This window comes from Phoenix dactylifera, unplaced genomic scaffold (genome assembly GCF_009389715.1).
Source record: "Phoenix dactylifera cultivar Barhee BC4 unplaced genomic scaffold, palm_55x_up_171113_PBpolish2nd_filt_p 000601F, whole genome shotgun sequence".
In the NCBI taxonomy this organism is placed as follows: domain Eukaryota; kingdom Viridiplantae; phylum Streptophyta; class Magnoliopsida; order Arecales; family Arecaceae; genus Phoenix; species Phoenix dactylifera.
In genome coordinates this window covers 157,422-176,907 of record NW_024067998.1, presented here as the reverse complement: position 1 = coordinate 176,907, position 19,486 = coordinate 157,422, and positions in this window count along the sequence as shown.

The following is a 19,486-nucleotide window of genomic DNA, read 5'->3' as shown; positions in this document are numbered from 1 at the left end:
ATATATAATATATTTTAAAACAATTATTACCATAATAATAACATGCCTGACCCATTTAATCAAGTATAAAATAGAAATCACAATCAAATTTAATAAACTAATTATTGAAAAACATACTTTGAAGTATTAGATTACGTGGTTCAATAAAGGTCAAAAGTAACCAAATTCTAAGGGTACCTAACAAGGCTGGGGTACTAGGCCGGTATACCACCGAGGCGGTGCAGGGCCTCCATCCTGGGGTCAACTTAGATCCAAGAAAAAGAGAGTCATGGCTTTGAACTGAGATCCTTGGGTTTTGCTTAGAGAGAGAAAGAGATAAGAGAGAGAATCTCAGTCTAGGTTCAATCAGGGGTATGGTCGTAGTTGTCAATGGCACAGGTCATCCTCGCATCTAATCCACAAGCCAAAGAGGAAATAACTAGGGCAGTAAATTGGTTTTTTGTTTGAATTATAAGTTGAAGCCGGTTGGGCCTGACGGCTTTAGTCCAATACGACCAATCTTGGTTCGTTCTCACATAAAATTCCCACTATCCTTGTTTAAAGTGTTGGCAGTATTGGCCTAGAAATTGCTATGTTTCGAAAAAAAGATGAAGTCAATTAGAATTTATATCTAGAAAATTTTTGAAAATCAAATTAATAGTAAGCTTGCTTGGATTGAGATGTATGAGAATACTGCCCTAAGAATTTAGATTGGCAATTTATAACCCAACCCATCAAGTCAACCTGCGAACGATCTACTTTAAGCAGGTTTGGATTTGACATAAACAAGTTTGGATCATAAATAGGCCAACCCATCTAGATAATAGGTTGGGTTCAAGTTTAACCTATTTTGACCCATTTAACCTATTTTGACCTGTTTAATAATTGGATCGGGCCATAATCCAATTTGTTTAACTCATTTAAAACCTGTTTAACTTATTTGAGACCTGTTTAACTCATTTCTAACCTGTTTGACCTGACCCACTTAACATGTTTAACCTATTGAAATCTGTTTAACCCGTTAAAAATCCGTATAACCGGTTTAACTCATTTAACTTGACTTGACCTATTTAATAAATGGGTTATATGGGTTGAGTCAGCTTACCTGTTTAATAAATAAGAAGGATTCAACTTTAAAATTTTAACTTGTTTAATAAATAAGTTAGATTTGGATTAATGAATTTTTAACCCAACCCATTTCCAACCCGACCTGTATATAATCTAATCCAGCCCAATTGCCACCCCTATTAAGAATGTGATTTGCCCCTTATATGTAAATCTATGGCAATCTCGTACACAAAGTATAATAACCCGGCTTAGTCTAATCTTTTTCTAGGTGAGCACGACCGCTGGGAGACAAGACTTGATCGACTTATTTAGTTGCCTAGAATGAAAGACTGTGAAAAAAAGGAAAACAATAATTGGAGAAAAGAGAGAGGAAATCTATCTCAAAGTAGAAAAATTTTCCAACATGAAAACTACATACTCTGATACTATGTAGAGTATATTATTTAGGGCCCGTTTGGTTCGCGGAAAAAGAAGGGAGAAAGTGTGGTCAACGGAAAAATAATGAGATGCCTCTTATTTGGTTGGAGTTTTCAAAGGAGAGAGACGGAAAAGTTGTATTTTCATAGGAATATGATTTCCACATTTCATGGGCAAGTCTTTTCTATGAAAAACATGGTAAAGTTACTTTTCCATGAGGCAGGAATTACTTTATTTTTACTTTTTTCCAAAAAGACCCTTCAGCATTAAAGAAGCATTAAAAAGGCATTAAAGACCTAATTTTTATTAAGGGCATAATAGGAATTATACATAACTTTTTCAGGAAAGTAGATGGCCAACCAAACATAAGCACTTTAGAAATTTGTTACTTTTCCATGGTCAATCAAACATGCCAAAAGTACTTTCCTAGGCATCCTCTTTCTGGGAATTTGTTTCCCAGGAATCATATTCCTAGGAAGAAAAATGCTTCTCACGAATCAAACAAGCCCTTAGTTCTTCAACCATGTCAAGCCGTTGATGCATAGACCAGTAATCTCAAAGCCTATAACTCTAATATAATACAGAATGACATGATCCTCGATGCAGATAAAATTTGCAATCCAAAAGCAAGACACAAGCACCAAAATAGCACATGAAACAATGAGCGAGAGAAATTAGAGAGAGAATAAGTTATATTATAAAAATTATAAATTTAAAAAAGGTTCTCGACTACTCTTATAAGGACATCTCAAAGCTGAGAACTCTCTATCCAAAAGGCTCGCCCGTATATAAAACAAAACTTTTTTTTAAACATAAAACAAAACTTTTTTTAAAACATAAAACAAAACTTCTCAAACCTACAATAATTTCACTGTCCAAACCAGCTCCCTTATGTCACTCCAAGATAAATTCTGACACTAGTTATTATAACAAGGTGTGAAAGAGCATGGCCCTGCAAGCAAACTCAAAACCAAACACTCATAAAGAGACAAAACCCTGTTCTACTAGAGATAATATTGGGATAAACAAGTAGGACAGCCCTAAAATGATAACTGAAAATAAAATCCTAATATAACAGGAGCAATGATTTCCAATACACTTATGCCTCCCACAGGCTGGGTAATTTGAATGTCAATCTCAACACTATCATTGTTCAGACCAGCAGATCAAGTATGGTTCTGAATTGAGATCCATGCTTCAACTATTTTGAGTGTAGATCTTGTAAAATTTGATTTGGCATGTCCAACGGTCAAGTGTATGGTCATCTCCTGTTTGACTTTATAGATACAAGGTTAGTTCAGCTTGACTATAAGTTAGGGTGAGATTGTCCCAAGTTGATCCGGATCCAATCCGAACCCAAACCTTCTAAGATATCATGAGTAGGATGTCAATCCCAAACATGTAATGTTGTTGGATTTAGATCTCCTAAAGTTGGACTTGACTTGGTCAAATCATCCAAACCAAATAAATCTTATTTAATTGACTGTAAAACTCTAGGTTTGTCCTTACAAACTTGCATCTATTGTGACCCATTTGCAGCCTTATACGATGAAAATAGAAATAAACTGGATATCAACTGAGTCACCATGACTTTTTTCTTAGGAACAATTCCTATCATCGCATAGCTTTACATGCTGCTTTAGCGAGATAAAGGCATATATGTGAGACATAATGGTGCAGTAGCGGCATCGAAGCATTTCTCCGAAAATAGAGCAGAAATCATGATGGAAGACTTGTAATGAACATCATGAGCATTGGTGGCATTATATGCTCCATCCGAGATCTCAGTGATAGTTTGGTAGCAGTGGATGCACCTACATTTACCCAAACGGGGCTGGTTTCCAGCATGAACGAAAAAGAGTAGATGGTAAATAAGCTGAAATTATAATCTAATTCTTGGTTCAAGCAAACGACGAAGGATTTATTTGATCATGCTTAAATAGGTCAGGAAGGCTTCTCAGCGATAGTTCGTGTTACATTTGTTTCTTTTTCTTCTTTTTTGATGAGATGTGTTTTTGTTTCTTCACACAAACTAGTAAGACACATGTTATAATCAACATAATAATCTTGAACCGGGTCATAAGAGCAGATTCTCTTGATCATGAAGTTACTAAAATTTGGATGAGTCGCCTGGGCTTCTCACTTTCACATGATTAAATGTCACAATAGATTTTAGTGGACCCTGTATTTTTTTTCGAAAAGACAAAGCCACTAAGACTAGCAGTCATCATAATGGCCTAATCCATGGCATCTATTTGTAAAAGGAGTTCAATCTAAAGCTTATACAAATATGAGCAATTTTCCACAGGTAGACCTTAACCATTCCACTACGTAAACCGCATGCAACTCAACTGAAACTATTAGATAGCATGAAAACAAGCTAGTTAAACGCCTAAACCGGCAGGTATCATGCCACATGACCCAAGCCTAACCCTCTCTCTCACTATTCAACACTATTTAAGCAACCAAACCCATTATGCAACATCTATTCTATTATTGAATCTAACCTCAAAAGTGCAACTCCAGCCATGCATCTCAGGAGTCGTTTGTCTCCATTTCCATGCAAATTGCACTCCCTTCCCCTTTCTTTCTTTTTTCCCCTCCTTTCAAGCCTTCAACCTCTCTTTCATTGAACTATGGACCATGGATCACAACCACCAGCGACGACGTGGTCATTCGATATTATTTGAGTAAATTGAGGGCCCCTGATAGTTTGAACCTTACATAACTGGAGCGATACATACGTACTTGTGATGCATCTTTTGTACCTAATTGGAGAGCCTGCATTGCCTGGATTGAAGCTGCAAAATAATGATGGTTCATGCAAATTGATAGTTAAGTTACATATCATCATGAAATATGTAACGACGTAGGATCTTATCCTAAAAAGCGAATTGATATGAGACTAAACACATGCCCATATAGTCTTCACATCCTCCTATTTAAGCCTCAGCGTCCTCTTTAGACTAAAGATGTAGATGCATTTAAATCCAATCTTAAATACCATAGATCCAATCATAACTACCACGATTAGCCTGTGGTCATGGGTCATGAGTCAGATTCGCTCTGGCACCACTTATAATAATATATCTAAAAAGACTAACCGAAAGGTACTATTTAAATTCCTTAGCCCTGTATAAGTATTTCAAATCTGCCTAATGCATAGATTATATACAGTTAAATACACATGTGCATGAATCCTCATAAAATATATTTCCCTTTTTCTTTTCTTTTTTTTCTGTAGGCAGTGTTTTATGGAGGGATATAGAAGTATTCAATAAGAATAGAATTATGAGATCCGGTTTAAGTTTCATCGAGAAAAAAAAACAAAAATTGAATCTCATCATTGAGTTGTCACTATCATTGCCATCCATTAGCTTTATTCTTCTTTCTGAATGAGCCACATAACACAGCTGCATAAGCAAAATAAGTGGCGTTTTAAATGCGTAGAGGAACCCTAAAGCACCTACGTGGATTGGACCATAGCCTTGTTGGTCGATTGGATTATGCCCTTCTTTATTCCGTTAATGAATCTGGTTCCTAAGCATTTATTTGACAATGGTAAATCTCGAAATAGTACCTTCATTTTTTTAGAGAAAATATTTGAACTGGTTGATTATGTTACGCCCCAGATCTGGAGCATAACACGACCTTACTAGTGAGGGATACAACCCACAATAACGCAAAGTCAACATTACATTTAGCTTTCAAATCCATCTTAAATAAAATATAATAAAAGTATGTCCAATTTCATCATTCATTAAATGAAACCAATACTGGTTCAGAGTATCTAAATCCAAACATAAATACTAACCCATAATTCTTGATATTCAAAAAATCATTAACTGCAAATTTATAGTCAATTTAAAACACTAAAAATTTTTTACAAAATCGACCAACTTGTTAGCACGAACACCAAGCCTGGATCATCCTTTATTCCTATCGACTCTATTCATCTAGAGAGAGAAAAATAAAAATAAAGATATGTGAGCGACACAGCCGAGTAAGTAAATCTTTCACTTCCTTACCAGATCAAGCATAAGTTTTTTTTGCATGAATCGACGCATCATAAAGTAAAAATAATAATTATTGCAAGATAGAACATTTTGTAGCATCATATAATAAAATAAGTCATAAAGTCAATCGTCCATGCAATATCATCAATATGTAGAAAACATTGGTTTCAGGTGTATAGCATAAAATCATAAATCATTTACCATTAAACTATATCATTGATCAACTTACTAGTCTCAGACTAAATGCTAAGGTTATTATTATATCCGTGACAAGGCCATAACCGACAAAATATATTGGTAGGGTCGTACGCTAACTACTATTATCTACTGATAGGGTCGTATGTCAACTACTATTATCTGCTGGTAGGATCGTATGTATGCCAACTACTATTATCCACTGGCAGGATCGTACGCCAACTACTATTATCCGCTGGTAGAATCATATGGAACTAGATGTTGATCTACTTTACTTTCCGAGGCCATACATAGCTATGTGAGAGCTTTTTTGTCATAGTTCTTAAAATAATTTTTTTCTTAAGTCACATTTTCTTAAATCATATGCAAATAAAACACTAAATGGATTTATAGAGTTCGTAGTCTATATAAATAAGCTTTTAACAGTAGATTAATAATGAAATTATTCTTTTTATAATAAAAATACAAATTTTGTAAATATATGGAGTTCATATTTCATAAACAAGTAATTAATCTTAAAAATATGAAGGGAACCATTATTTTGCAATAAATCATGTGTTTCATAATATCGTATACTTGATTCTTAATTTTAAAAAATCATGATATCATCAACATTTAATACTATTTTCGTATTTATAATACGAGAAAATAAGTAGAAATTTGAAAACTAATAAGGAGTGTTAGGGTTACCTCTTCCGTCTTAGCCTTTCAAACTTTACTGGGCGAACCTGCCAAACTTATTTAAAAATATTACGAGTAAAATTAATTCCCATTCGATAATTTTAATAGTATTGAAATAACAAGACAGAAAATGGTTGATTGGATGACGGAGGCCCGGTTAGGTCAAGTCTAAACAACTCGATCAATGAATCATGGGGCACGGACTAGATTAGGGCCAAAGCCATTTGATAGGGTTTATCAATACAGGGTTTTATAGACACTTAACAGGGTTGGGGTGATCGGTCTGGCAGGCTACTCAGGCATCAGGATATATCAAGGCCCTTTATAGGGTTCAACTCAAGTCCATAGGATAGGGAGATAAGACTCTGTTCATGGATCCATGGGTCTTCTTAGAGACAGAAATAGAGAGATGAAAGAGAAGGAAGAGATAGAAAATAAGAGAAAGAAACAAGAGAGGGATGGCTCTCTCTCTCTCCTCCTCTTCTTCTTCTCTTCTTTCTTTCTTCTTCTTTCTTTATTCTTCTTTCTTTATTTTTCTTCTTGGAAGCAAGTGGGTGGTTCAAGGTGGCTATCGTGGTCGAGGTTCGGCGGGTGGTAGCCAGCAGTGGAGACATGAGGCAGAGGACAGCCTGCAGTGGTGGTCGGCCATTCAAAATCAACAAAAATCGGGGTTCTAACCCCTTAAACTATGCAACCAATGCATCACAGTGACCGGAATCAGTCCATAATTTGGGACCGGAGGTAGACCCCGGTGACGAGCACTGACAGCGGGAACAACCGAAATCAAACAAAAACAAGGCTCAGCCAGTCAAAACATGGGAAACAAATCTCCTTCATGGCCAAAATCCAGGAATCACCGGCCGGCATTGGAGCTCCTAACGACTCTGCAAGGAAGAGGGGAGGAGTAGCTCGAGGGGGTGGGTCCTTACCTAGTTTTCCGACGAGGAATGATTGCGGCAATGGTGCAGGCGGCGATCGATGCTTGGAGAGAAAAATCAAGGAAAACGCCGGCGGTGATCTTCGATCGAGCTGTTTCTCCAGTGGGGTGGAAGAGAGAATGGGAAGAGCTCTAAATAGTGTTCGTCTGTGACCGAATTCTGACCTGAAGTCGGATTCTGTCTGGAGAGATCAGGAGTCCTCTTCTCTTCAGGCACGTAAGCGGCATGTGTCGATTTTTCTTTCTTTTGTCTTTTTGTTTTGGGCCCAAATTCAATTGGATCGGTCAAATGGACCAAGCCCAATTCACTTAAAAGGCCGAGTAGCACATTCTTCCCTCCTTTAAAAAAAAATCATCCTTGAAAATTACATATTTAAGCTTTTAAACATCTTAATCTACTACTCCACCATGCTTTCACTGCGCAACTCTAATAGAAATTAACTCTTCTATAACTCAAAACTTTAGACTGGTTTGTATTAATCCTAGCCTCCTCATCTGAGTGATGCATTTTTTTTTAAAACACAACATCAGCAAGAACAAATTCTTTAGAAGGAGTGGCAACATAGTGGTTCATTCAATTCTTTAAATATGCAATCCAAAGAGATAGCAAGTCGGAATATGCAAAGGGGTTAGAGGATTCACAATCAAATAGCACATGAACATTATGGAGTTGTCTAGAATAATACTTGCCACTACTTGATCACTTGCGCGAGCATTGTGTTTGGTCAAAGCGAATACCTGTGCATTCTCTTTCTATTTTTGATTAGTAGGTTTGGTAGGCTTAGAGTCATTCTTTTTGTTAAGACAATCCAGTACCAGATGTCCCTTCTTGCCGCACTCAAAGCATGCTCCAAATTTCTTGAAACAAGGCCCACCATGATTCCTACTGCAATATCCACAAGTCTGAGCTCTGGTCTTTTTGTCATAGTTATTCTCTGTATTTTCTCTCTCGTCATTCTGAGTTCTCACCGATCTAGGCCTCTCTTATCTCTTTCCTGTTCATATCTCTTTATATCTGTTTAAACTTTCAAAGCCCGTTCTAGCATATCTATATAGTTATTAAAAAGATGAGAAGACAAACGAGTTCGAATCCCATATCTTAAACCTTGTTCAAATTTGTTTGCCTTGTTTCTTTCGAACTCCATGAGCTGGGGCAGAATCGGCCTAACTCGCTAAATTTGTTTGCATACTTCAATACTGTCATGTCATCCTACTGCCTCAAGGCTAAAAATTCTTTCTTCTTTGCTAATTTTATTGGCTCGAGAAAGTATTGATTATAAAATATTTTCTTAAACTCCTCCCACGTCAATTGGTCATCCTCATTTCCATTAGTAGCTTGTATGGCAATCCACCAAAACTCAGCATTTTCCCTCAACATCGTATGGCCATCCTAACCTTTACGTCCTCGAAATACTGTAGTACATCAAACATCTTCTCCATCTCTATAATCTAGATCTCTGTAGTCAGAGGATCAACTTCACCCTCAAACATCGGCGGGTTGAGCTTTCTTAAACTCTCGTAATAGGACTCCAGAGATAGTGCAGGTCAAGGAATGGCCTGCATCTGCCGTTGCTACTGAAGGAGCTGAGCTACCATTTGGCATATTCCAGCAATGTTTGCTCGAGTGACTAACACATTTGGAGCTTGCTCAACTGGCTGGTTGGCATCTCCTCCTGTAGTCACTCTTGCTCCTATCCTCCTGGAGGCAAAATTTACCAAGATTTCATCCTCTCTATTACTCATTGTCACCTATCAAAATACTAATATTGATCAATTTCCATGGCTAAGCGACAGTAAAGTTTAAAAAATCTATCTACTCTTATTCAACTAAATAGAACCTAACTAAATGAGACCTAACTACCCATTGCTAGACTTTAGGTATTTCCCATGATCAAACCTATTACTCCAATAAAATAAAATGTCAGAGCCCAATTCACTTAAAGGGTCGGATATCACAAATTATATGTAGTATCTATTAGAATTGTGAATAATTACCATCCTATGGAGAACATGTGTCTATACTTTCCACTGCAGGATTGGTATAACACAGTAGGATTATCAAAATGATTATGATGTCTTACTCCATCATTATATTATGTTCGTCATGAAGAAAAGATATTAAGCATGTCCAAAAAACTAAGAATATATCCAAAGACTGTTACTATGATTTCCATATGAATGGGGGAGGAGAGTGTTGGACTAAGACATTAAACATAGCCAAAATCCATAATTAAGAGGTCATGCACTTAGGTACCAACACCTATCACACTTGGATAACCACGTCATGGGACCACTAGTACACAACCCATTAGCCTCTTGGACAGGGTTTGTTATCTTTCGTGCGAATCACCATTGGATTGCACAATGGCTGCTTCAAGATCGATGCAAACAGATGAATGAAACATTCGGTGTGCTTTGAGATCTGTGTAGGGTGCGATCTAATGATCGACGTCGTGAAAGAAGGTCAATTATTCTTTCGTGCAAAAAATACAACCCGAACCCTTAGCCTCTGGACCATGTCCGGCACACACCAACCATCCCAGTGGCTCAGTACCAGTTAGTTGGTGAATCCAAAAGAAACTGCCACCCTTAACCCTAAGAGCAAGTAATCTTCTGGCAAGCATCCTCTGGCTACCACCATGACCATGGCTATTACGAACGGTCATATAAGGGAAATGGTGGTTGGAATTTGGTGATTCACAAGCACTGCCCCATATTTGCAGTCCATGTGGATCAAAGATCTGAGGTACAAAGGTGGTGGGCCTGGTCTCCATCATCACCTTACTCTGAGCCCCTAGAGGGACCCAAGGACTTCTGATGCCCAATAAAAACACCTTCCTTCCCATCTCAGCTTTGGGACAAAGAACAAAGTCAGGGAGTTGGGAACAAACAGCCCATGTTGCCCACCAACTGACCTTAATTGGCATCTGAACTTTTTATGATGATGCTCACATGGTCTTAACACCATCATTAGCCCTTCTTTTGACAGACCATGGTGCTCTCAGCGGGTCCCATCGATGCTGCAATCATAAAGAGAACAAGTATGATTAGTTTTGAAGGTTAAGCTGCAGCGGGACCATCACAATCCAAAATCATGCTCCCAAACCATCCACTGGGATCCATGTGGGGATACCGTCCCGCGGTGTATCACCATAATTTTGATTGCTGGATTGTAGGAATGAGATTGTTTCTCTGTATTAAAAATGGAGTAGGGTGAAGGATTAGTCTGATATTTATAGGTTAAAGATGTCGCACATTGGGGAATAGTTTGAAGACATTTTGAGGGATAATTAACCATTGACAAACTACTTTCATTTGATGGAAACTATATGAAACAAAGAACTCAACAACAATGGTGAAGTTTACACGAATAAAACAAAGAACTCCTTTATTTTATATGTTAAAATACAAAATATGCTGAAGAAACCGATAAAACATCCAATGCCCCTATATGAATTATTCAAAATGTTCACACAAGTATAATGTAGCCCAAAGCTTCGCATATGCTTCCCAATTCTTCGAGAAATCTCATTGTTACTTTAGCATATATGTGCCCCCTCGTTTCCCAACATGCTACAAGAAGATGCACATCTAACATCTATAAGGGAAAGAAAGTCATATTACCGAACCAAGATGTGATCTATCTCATTCTGACGGTTGGTCTGCTCAAGGCCTCTTTTTTTTTTTTTAATTTCAAATGGGTTGGCTTGAGGCCTCCCTTTGTAAAAACCTTTGTACCGCACTTCATTTCTTCTAGCCGGTGGCTGATAATTGAATCAATGTTTCCCATTATTTTACCATCCATAATAGCATGAAAAAAAAGCAAGCAACATTGATCACAATTTGACATTTTGAAGTTGACTTAATGCTTACAGAGCTATTTTTAGGTTGGTTTATACCCTCTGTTGAAGGGTAAATATTCCATATCCTTGCTAACCAGCTCACTCTTCACCTTCTAGGTTCTAGCTTTATAACACAAATCTAAACCCCTCTTCTTATTGGCCCCTTTTTTGCTGCACATGATCTGGCTATCTCAAATAGCTCCCCATCACTTCAATATGTGTTGATACCCACACCAGTGCTTTCTCTGATGTTATCATTTCATGTTTGCTTCTTTAGTAATACCACACATCCACCTTGACACATGCCGGAATCATGGTTTATCGAATCTAACCTAATCTATCAGAAACAATGGCATCAATTACATTACTAGTAGTTTCTTTCAAAAATAGGCCTAACCAATGCATGACATGTTTCTAATTCCTTACCTTCACAAAAGTCTTCCCAAGTCCCTTCATAGCCCATCTTCACAGCACCTGAATCTTTTCCATGATTAAAAAAAGCTATAAACACCAGGAAACAAACAGATCCTCGAGCATCTTGGTTTTTTTGAGGCACGCAACATGCCAACTTTAAGAAAAAACTGTTTTATGTAGTTTGACATAAAGCTGATGTAAATTTGATGAACACAAACTCATTGTATTACTACATCCATGGTTCAATAGACTTTCAATTAATCTACTACACCATAAATGAGTAGTTAAACCAAAAGCAAGATTGCTTGTTGTATTTGGTTAGTTGATGCCTTTAAGCTGCTGGAAGAAAATGGCAACTCATCATGTCCAGCAGAGTCTTCGCCTTCCACTACCATGCAGTCCATCCTTGGTCCCTGAACAGTAAAATCAAAAATCAAAATCTCTATACAAGCACAGATTCATGCACATACATCCTGGAAGAGGCAGCTCAAGATTAACAGATTCTGCCTCTTTGCACAGGGGAACCTACCAAGCAGGGTTCGTTCAGACTGTATCAGCTCCAGAGACCACCTGAAGCTAGAGCTTACCAAGTGAACATTACACTTGCTCCAGCAAGATTGCAAAAATGGAGACTGTAACCTGAGAACCATATTGATTGAATTTAATTAGCAGGCTGAATCAAACCTGGCATGTTTCCACATCAATGTTTTATATCATGCTGCCTTGCGGGACATGATGAAACAAATAAGAGATCAATAGTTTTAATTAATGTGCATGTAAAAGAGAATAAAGGAAAAGGAAACCATATGCTGGTCCAAGCAAGCAATTCAGATTATCACCTTCTGTTAGAGAGTTTTCTGGGTAAGAGTTATAATTCAAGATTATTGTAGGAAAAAAAGAATATGTAGGAAAGAAAATATTGTGAAGAACTTTTTCTACATACCTCGTGAGGTAATCATCATGTACATTTATAGTTGAGAATGTACAAGAGATTACAACTAGGATGATATAAAGATAGAAAGAAATAATAAATGGAACTCTAGAATCAATCCTAAATTTATACCATTTTGAAATTCAAAATTCATAATTCCTAGAATCATACCAATATCCCCCCGCAAGTTAAGGTGGGTACCACTGAGAACTTGGAATGCAACTATTGAAAGCGTTGGGAGGCAAGTCCTTTGGTGAATATATCAGCGAGTTGGTCGTTGGAGAAGATGATTTGGACATGAAACTGACGAGCCACTCGCTCTCGAACAAAATGAAAATCAATTTCAATATGCTTGGCCTGAGCATGAAACACAGGATTTGCAATAAGATATATGGCAGATAAACTATCACACCAAAGTATAGGAGCTTGAGAAAGTGAAATATCCAATTTCTGTAGTAGAGATTGAATCCAAATTAATTCAGCAGTAGTATTGGCAAGCCCTTTGTATTCGGATTTAGTACTTGAACGTACCATAATGCATTGCTTTTTAGCATTCCAGGATATAAGATTACGACCAAAAAAATATTGAATCCACTTACAGAATGCTGGTCATCGGGATCACCGGCCCAATCGGTGTCGAAAAAGACATGAAGAGAAGAAGATGGGCCTTTGGTTAAATAAATACCATAGTCGATAGTATGCTTTAAGTAGCGAAGAATACGCTTGACTACAAGTCAGTGCATAGAAGTGGGCATATTCATAAACTAACATACTTGGTTGACAGCAAAGGCAATGTCAGGGTGTGTAAGAGTAAGGTACTGAAGCGCACCCATTGGATCAAAAAGTGGCAAACCATCAGAATGATAAAGTTGGGACCCAATAGATATAGGTGTCGAGACAAGCGTAGAACTATCCATGTTAGTTTTGAGAAGAAGATCAGAAATCTACTTTGATTGAGTCAGATGAAGTCCAGAACTAGTAGTCTTACCCTTAATGCCCAAAAAGTAGTGAAGAGGGTCTAGATCCTTCATGGTGAATTCAGTTTGTAAAGAAGCAATAAGGTTATCCAATGGAGCAGTAAGAGTGCGAGTAAGAATAATATCAATATAAACTAGAAGAACTGCCACATAATATTTGGTGCGCTTGATGAAAAGTGAGACATCAGCCTTAGACCCATAAAAGCCAAGAGTATGTAAGTGAGAGCTCAACATCTAAAACCAAGCACGTGGCTCCTGTTTAAGACTATAAAATGAATGTTGTAGCTTGCAAACATAACTAGGATGGTCCGGATCAGTGAAACTAGGAGGTTGTTTCATATAAACATCCTCGATGAGATGTCCATTGAGGAATGCATTTTTGACATTCAATTGCTGAATAGGCCTACGTTCGAAAACTGCATGAGAGAACGGTGCTAATTGTGATAGGCTTAATAACTGGGCTGAACATCTCATCATAATCAACACCTTCTTATTGATTGAAGCATTTAGTAACCAGGCGGGCTTTATAGCACTCGATAGAGCCATTAGATCGCATTTTGATTTTGAACACTCATTTATAACCAATAACATGTTGTGAAGGAGAGGGTAGAACTAAAAGCCAGGTACCATTAAAGAGCAAGGCATTGTACTCATTTGCCATCACTTCACGCTATTGAGGATCACGTTGAGCTGGAGTGAAGCTAGTGGGCTCGGCAGGGATAGTGGAAGCCACAAATGCCAAGGGATATTTTGTGCTAAAGCAACTGGCTTGAGAGTGTCATCCTTTGAGCATGTGACCATATGATGACCACCAATGTGAGAAGATGAAGTCATCGGTTCAGGAGCAACAAGTTCAGCAGTGGCTATAGAATGTTGGTCACATATCATAGTTGGATCATTGTTATGTGTTTGTAAAGAACTGAGCGGAGTTTGAGGACTTGGGACTGAAGATACGAGTGGAGCAATGTGAGTTAATGTTAATGGATCATTAGGCTCAGATATAAGCCATGGTAAAGAAGAGGCAATAGGAGGGCTACTGGTTGATTTGGGAGTGTTACTAAAAGAGTTCTGTGCATAAGAAAACTGTCTCATCAAATATAACATCACGAGATATGAAAATGCACCCAAAAGAAGGATGATAGCACTGGTGGAGGTCTTAAGTCAGCCCTTTTGGTAGTAAGATCCTTGTCGAGAAAAAATAGATGCTCCATCATTAGAGAAATTACGCATTGGCTGCTAGGGTCATTGTGGTGGACCTCATTGGCTGCCTTTTTGCACATAATTTGCAATAGGTGGAATCCCCATGGAAGTTTGGAGTCTCAGTCGAAAATCATGTTGGAGAAGAATGCCATGTAGTTCTTCAAAAGTAGCGGCAATCCTCATGGTACAGGGTGTAGAGACAAGGTGTTTGTAATCTAGACTAAGGCCAAGCATATTAATCTAGTCTATTAACGGCAGCCAAGTTGTCACATATCCTCTTTACCTCTTGCAGATAATCCTCTATAGAGACCAAGCCCTTGTTAAGAAACATGAAAATCCATCATAAGAGTACTATAACATGCTTCACTCCAAATGGCATAAAGCCATTCAAGAGCAAGCCAAACATCTTGCGCACGTGGTAATCCGACAACATGAACCATCATCACATCGGATATGTTGTTGAGGAGCCATACTAAAGCGATTTAATCACGGAGAAGCCATGACTCAGGCCAAATTAGAGATTGGCTTCTCTATTCTTTCATCATCTGAAGTTATGACAATCGTTAGAGATCGAGGCGAGGTCGTGCCATCTAGAAGATCCCATAGTCAGTTGGCTGTTAAGAGAGGTTAGATACGTGCCTTCCAAGTAATAAAATTATCTCCCTTAAGTTGAACAGCAAATGAAGGCAGAGTAGTAGGTGTAGGCATGGAGTTAGAGGAGGATGTCATGGAGATAGCAAAGGTTGAAGGCCTTGATACCGTGTAGCAAAATAAGAATATATAAGAAAGAAAATATTTTGAAGAACTTTTTCTACCTAACTCATGAGGCAGTCATCATATATATTTATAATTGAGAATGTACAAGAGATTACAACTAGGATGATACAAAGATAGAAAGAAATAATAAATGGATCCCTAGGATCAATCCCAAATTTATGCTATTTGAAATTCAAAATGCAGAATTCAGAATTCAAAATTCAGAATTCAAAATTCCTAGAATCATGGATCCTTGATATGTGGCTTAATATGAGGCTAAGATGAAGATACTGCCAGTAATTATCATAACATATTGTTAACATGTTGGCAAAACATAAAAGAGAAAATCAACCAGTGAAACCCTTTTTCCATCAAAATCTAGTCAGCAGTAATGCCAAACTACCGATGTCCTAGATAAATCTCCAATCAACTATAACCTGAAGTTGGCATTTTTCAAAATAGTACTAAATTTTTAATAACTTTATGAAAAAGCCTAGAAGGCTCACCGACAGCTAACTATACCTATCATGGTGATAATATGCACTAAGCTCATGGAACTAAAGTGTAAGCCTCCATGGTTTTCCAAAACTTTGAAAGAACCAAGAACAAAAAAAAGACCAATATAAGGCAACGCTTAATATGGAGAACCACATTCACCATTGAGATACAAAATCCAAGTTGCCAAAGTGAAACTCAGTCCTATGCTAGCAAAAGCAAATGTGGCAAAATCAGGTGAGTATTGGGTTTCCTTTGGTCTTATATACTTATGTTAAAAAATAATAATAATAAAAAAACTAAAACACAAGATCTCTCTATTTCTTGCATTGTTTGCTTACTAATGTAGTTCATTTTAACAAGTTGGCTCCACATGAAAGTTGGAAGGTATGTATTGGCCATATCTTACTGAAGTTTGTACACCTTTCTTCCTTCTTCTTGAGTATATTTAATTTACTTTCATAAACAGCGTCAGCTCATATATATATATATATATTAAAACACATCACATACAAGTAAAGATTAAATAAAAAGGAACATTAAATAAACTATGATAAAAAACTGCAAGATAAATATTTTAATTTGTAGATCAAATGGAAGTAAACTCATGGCATCCATAGATAATGAATGCATGTGTTTTATGTTTGTTTGTCGCATGTTAGGTGGCAAGCTATTGGCTTTTGAATATTTGGCAGCACCCATGTTCTGGGAAAAGAAGAAAGTCTTAAGAACATAGAACAAAACAATGCTAAGAGAAAGAGAGCAAGAGCTATCTCCTGAAAGTCTATATAATACAAAGTTTCTGGACTGGGCATTATCTGGTCTGACCAGAAAAACTAGATATCTTATTTAGAAAACGAAAATGTAATCAGCCACGTGCTAGAATGCAAGCCAAAAAAGGAGTAACTTATGCATCGTTAATTAGAACTTGGAAATGCAAACATAATCCAGGTGGGCATTCATATGAATCTCATAGAACACAAAATGTAACATCCAAATTCCAAACAGTGCCTGAAAGGAAGAAACCCAAGATTTATCATAAGTGAACAATTGGACATGACTAGCAATGAAACTTTCAACATTATAGACTTAATAGAACCGAGATGCTGGCTGAAATTGGTTTAAATAAGGAAAAACTGAACTTGCAGTGAAAGATTTCATGTTACAGCTTTCAAAGATAGACTGGATGTGCTATAGCTTCGAATAGCCACTTAATCAATCAGCAAGAAATTAGTTTCAAGCCTAAAACCTGTGATTAAGATCTGTTTATTTACAATTAATTTAAGCACATTCAAGCCTAAAATCAAGCTAAACACTTCATCTGTGAACAGAGCTTGAATCAGTTGATAGCCCTAAAATTAGAACATTCCAATTGTTGGTTATATCTTACCTACAAAGTTTCTACTCTTGCATCATGTGATTAACCGTAAGATCTGATCTATATGCCTCTTCCATCTAACTGCACCTCGGCAGTATAGACCACTTTCTTTCGATCCAAGATGAAAATGTCACGCAATATCTAGGTTGATCATGATTAGAACTTCAAACTAATTCATAATCCACACTGCTGACCAAAATTATAACTTTAGTCCATCAAACAATCCTGGCATGACAATTTTCAGAACAGTAATTTAGACTTCTCAACAGAAGCAAATTTGCCATTTATGATCTAGATAGTGCAAATTGGCAGAAATGGAAAATGTTTTATAGCAACCAGCATATAAACTACTGCATGTTGCTAACATCTTGACAACTAATGGTAGGTTCAACAATCATACATCCTTCTCCTCCAATGACATATCATTGTAGTTATCCTTTACATTTGCTTGTTCATCATCCATCCATATCAAGGATTAAATCCTCTACTGAAGACAGCTTTTCAGTTTTTCCAAATCCCTCATTGATGCTTTGATCCAGGTATTTACAGAAAAGCAAATTTTTTGTGCAGAAAAGCAAACACATATATATCAGAGCAACAAAACACAGCACAATTAAAAAGAAGAAACCTAGAACATGCTGTTCATTTAACTCTAACATCACTTCAAGCTATAGCCTGTGCCTCTTGATCATAGGTAGTTAGGTATCTGCGATGGCAACAGGATCTAACTTCCACTGATATTTTTCAGGCCATTGTACACTGAGGAATGAAAATGGACATAATCACCATGCAACTAGGGACACTGGAGACCCCCAGTAAAGAAGTTGAACATCACTTTTTTAAGCAATAACAGCTTGAAAGACCTAGAATATATTCTGGCTATTTTAATAATTTCAACTAACCCTGTGCAAACCAAAGGTGCGTCCAAGTGTTGCAATATGGCTTGACATATAGAATCGTCTGGAATGTGAACACTGACATGCTCCCTCAGTGCATATTTAGCTACATCCCAGGATTTATGCATTGTTTTGGCAGTTCTTTCTTGCAGTTAGAATAAAAGTATACTGTGTAAGTGAAAAACTCTCATCAACGTTCATGCTGTCTATATGGAAGGTCCATATTTATGTTCGCCAAGTAAAAACAATCCATCCTTACAGGCCCAGGTAAACAAGACTTTACAGCTCGAAAGATACTTGTTTTACCTCGAGCATTACCACAAGCGAAGCCCATTGTACGAGTATCTATATCTTGAAACAAGTGGCATAAAATGCTGAGGGGTTGCATATATACGTCTTGATCAACTAGTACAAGTTCAACAGCATAGATAAATAGCACTACCTTATGAGGGTCCATATCATCAACATATATAAAGACAAAATTATAAACTAATATCCTGTTTGAGAGTAGTTTACTCTCATAAAATGCTCCTATGCGCTAAAATATTAAATCGAAAGCAGTAACCTCTCTTGCTTTTGAGTCCTCTTCTTCGATACTGCAAATAGAAAACCATAAAAGATCAGTTAAAAAAGCTTCCATGACATTTTAGTAGAAGAGTTACCAAGAATCAATATTCAACAATGAACAGAAAGATATAGGTTCAAATATTTGGTGTAAGAAAAGAAAGCTGTACCTGCGACGGCATTCAATGGGGGAATGACTTTTCAGATCACAAGTAATAGTATACCTACAGTCAAAACATACATCTGATTAATACTCAAGGTTTTAATACAATATTGTTAAGTCAAGTTGAAATTCAAGCCTAACAAAGCATGGTGAAAGTAAATGACAAGAAAAATACATATATGAGAACCCTAAGGGCATTGAGAAGATCTGCTCTTATATATCAGCAACCAGTATTTTATGAATTCATTAGAATGCTTGCTTAGAAGAAAATTTGACTTTCCATGGTTCATGACTAGTTAAAAAGTAACAGCACTTCCTTTCCATGAACTAATTTTTGCCACAGATTCCAGTAAGGAAATGGAGCTCTGCATTCCCGTGGAAAGTATGATTATTTTGGTTTATCTAATGAAAATATATAGTAGTAAAGGTCACCATCTTAGTGTTGTCAGAATCCTCCATGGATAATTGGAAGTAAAAAAAGATGAATTTGCATAAGTGGAGATATATACCTGTAGAAAGATGTCGATTAATTTGTTCACCATTCACCACCTTACGAGCTCTTGGTGAAGAGCAATTA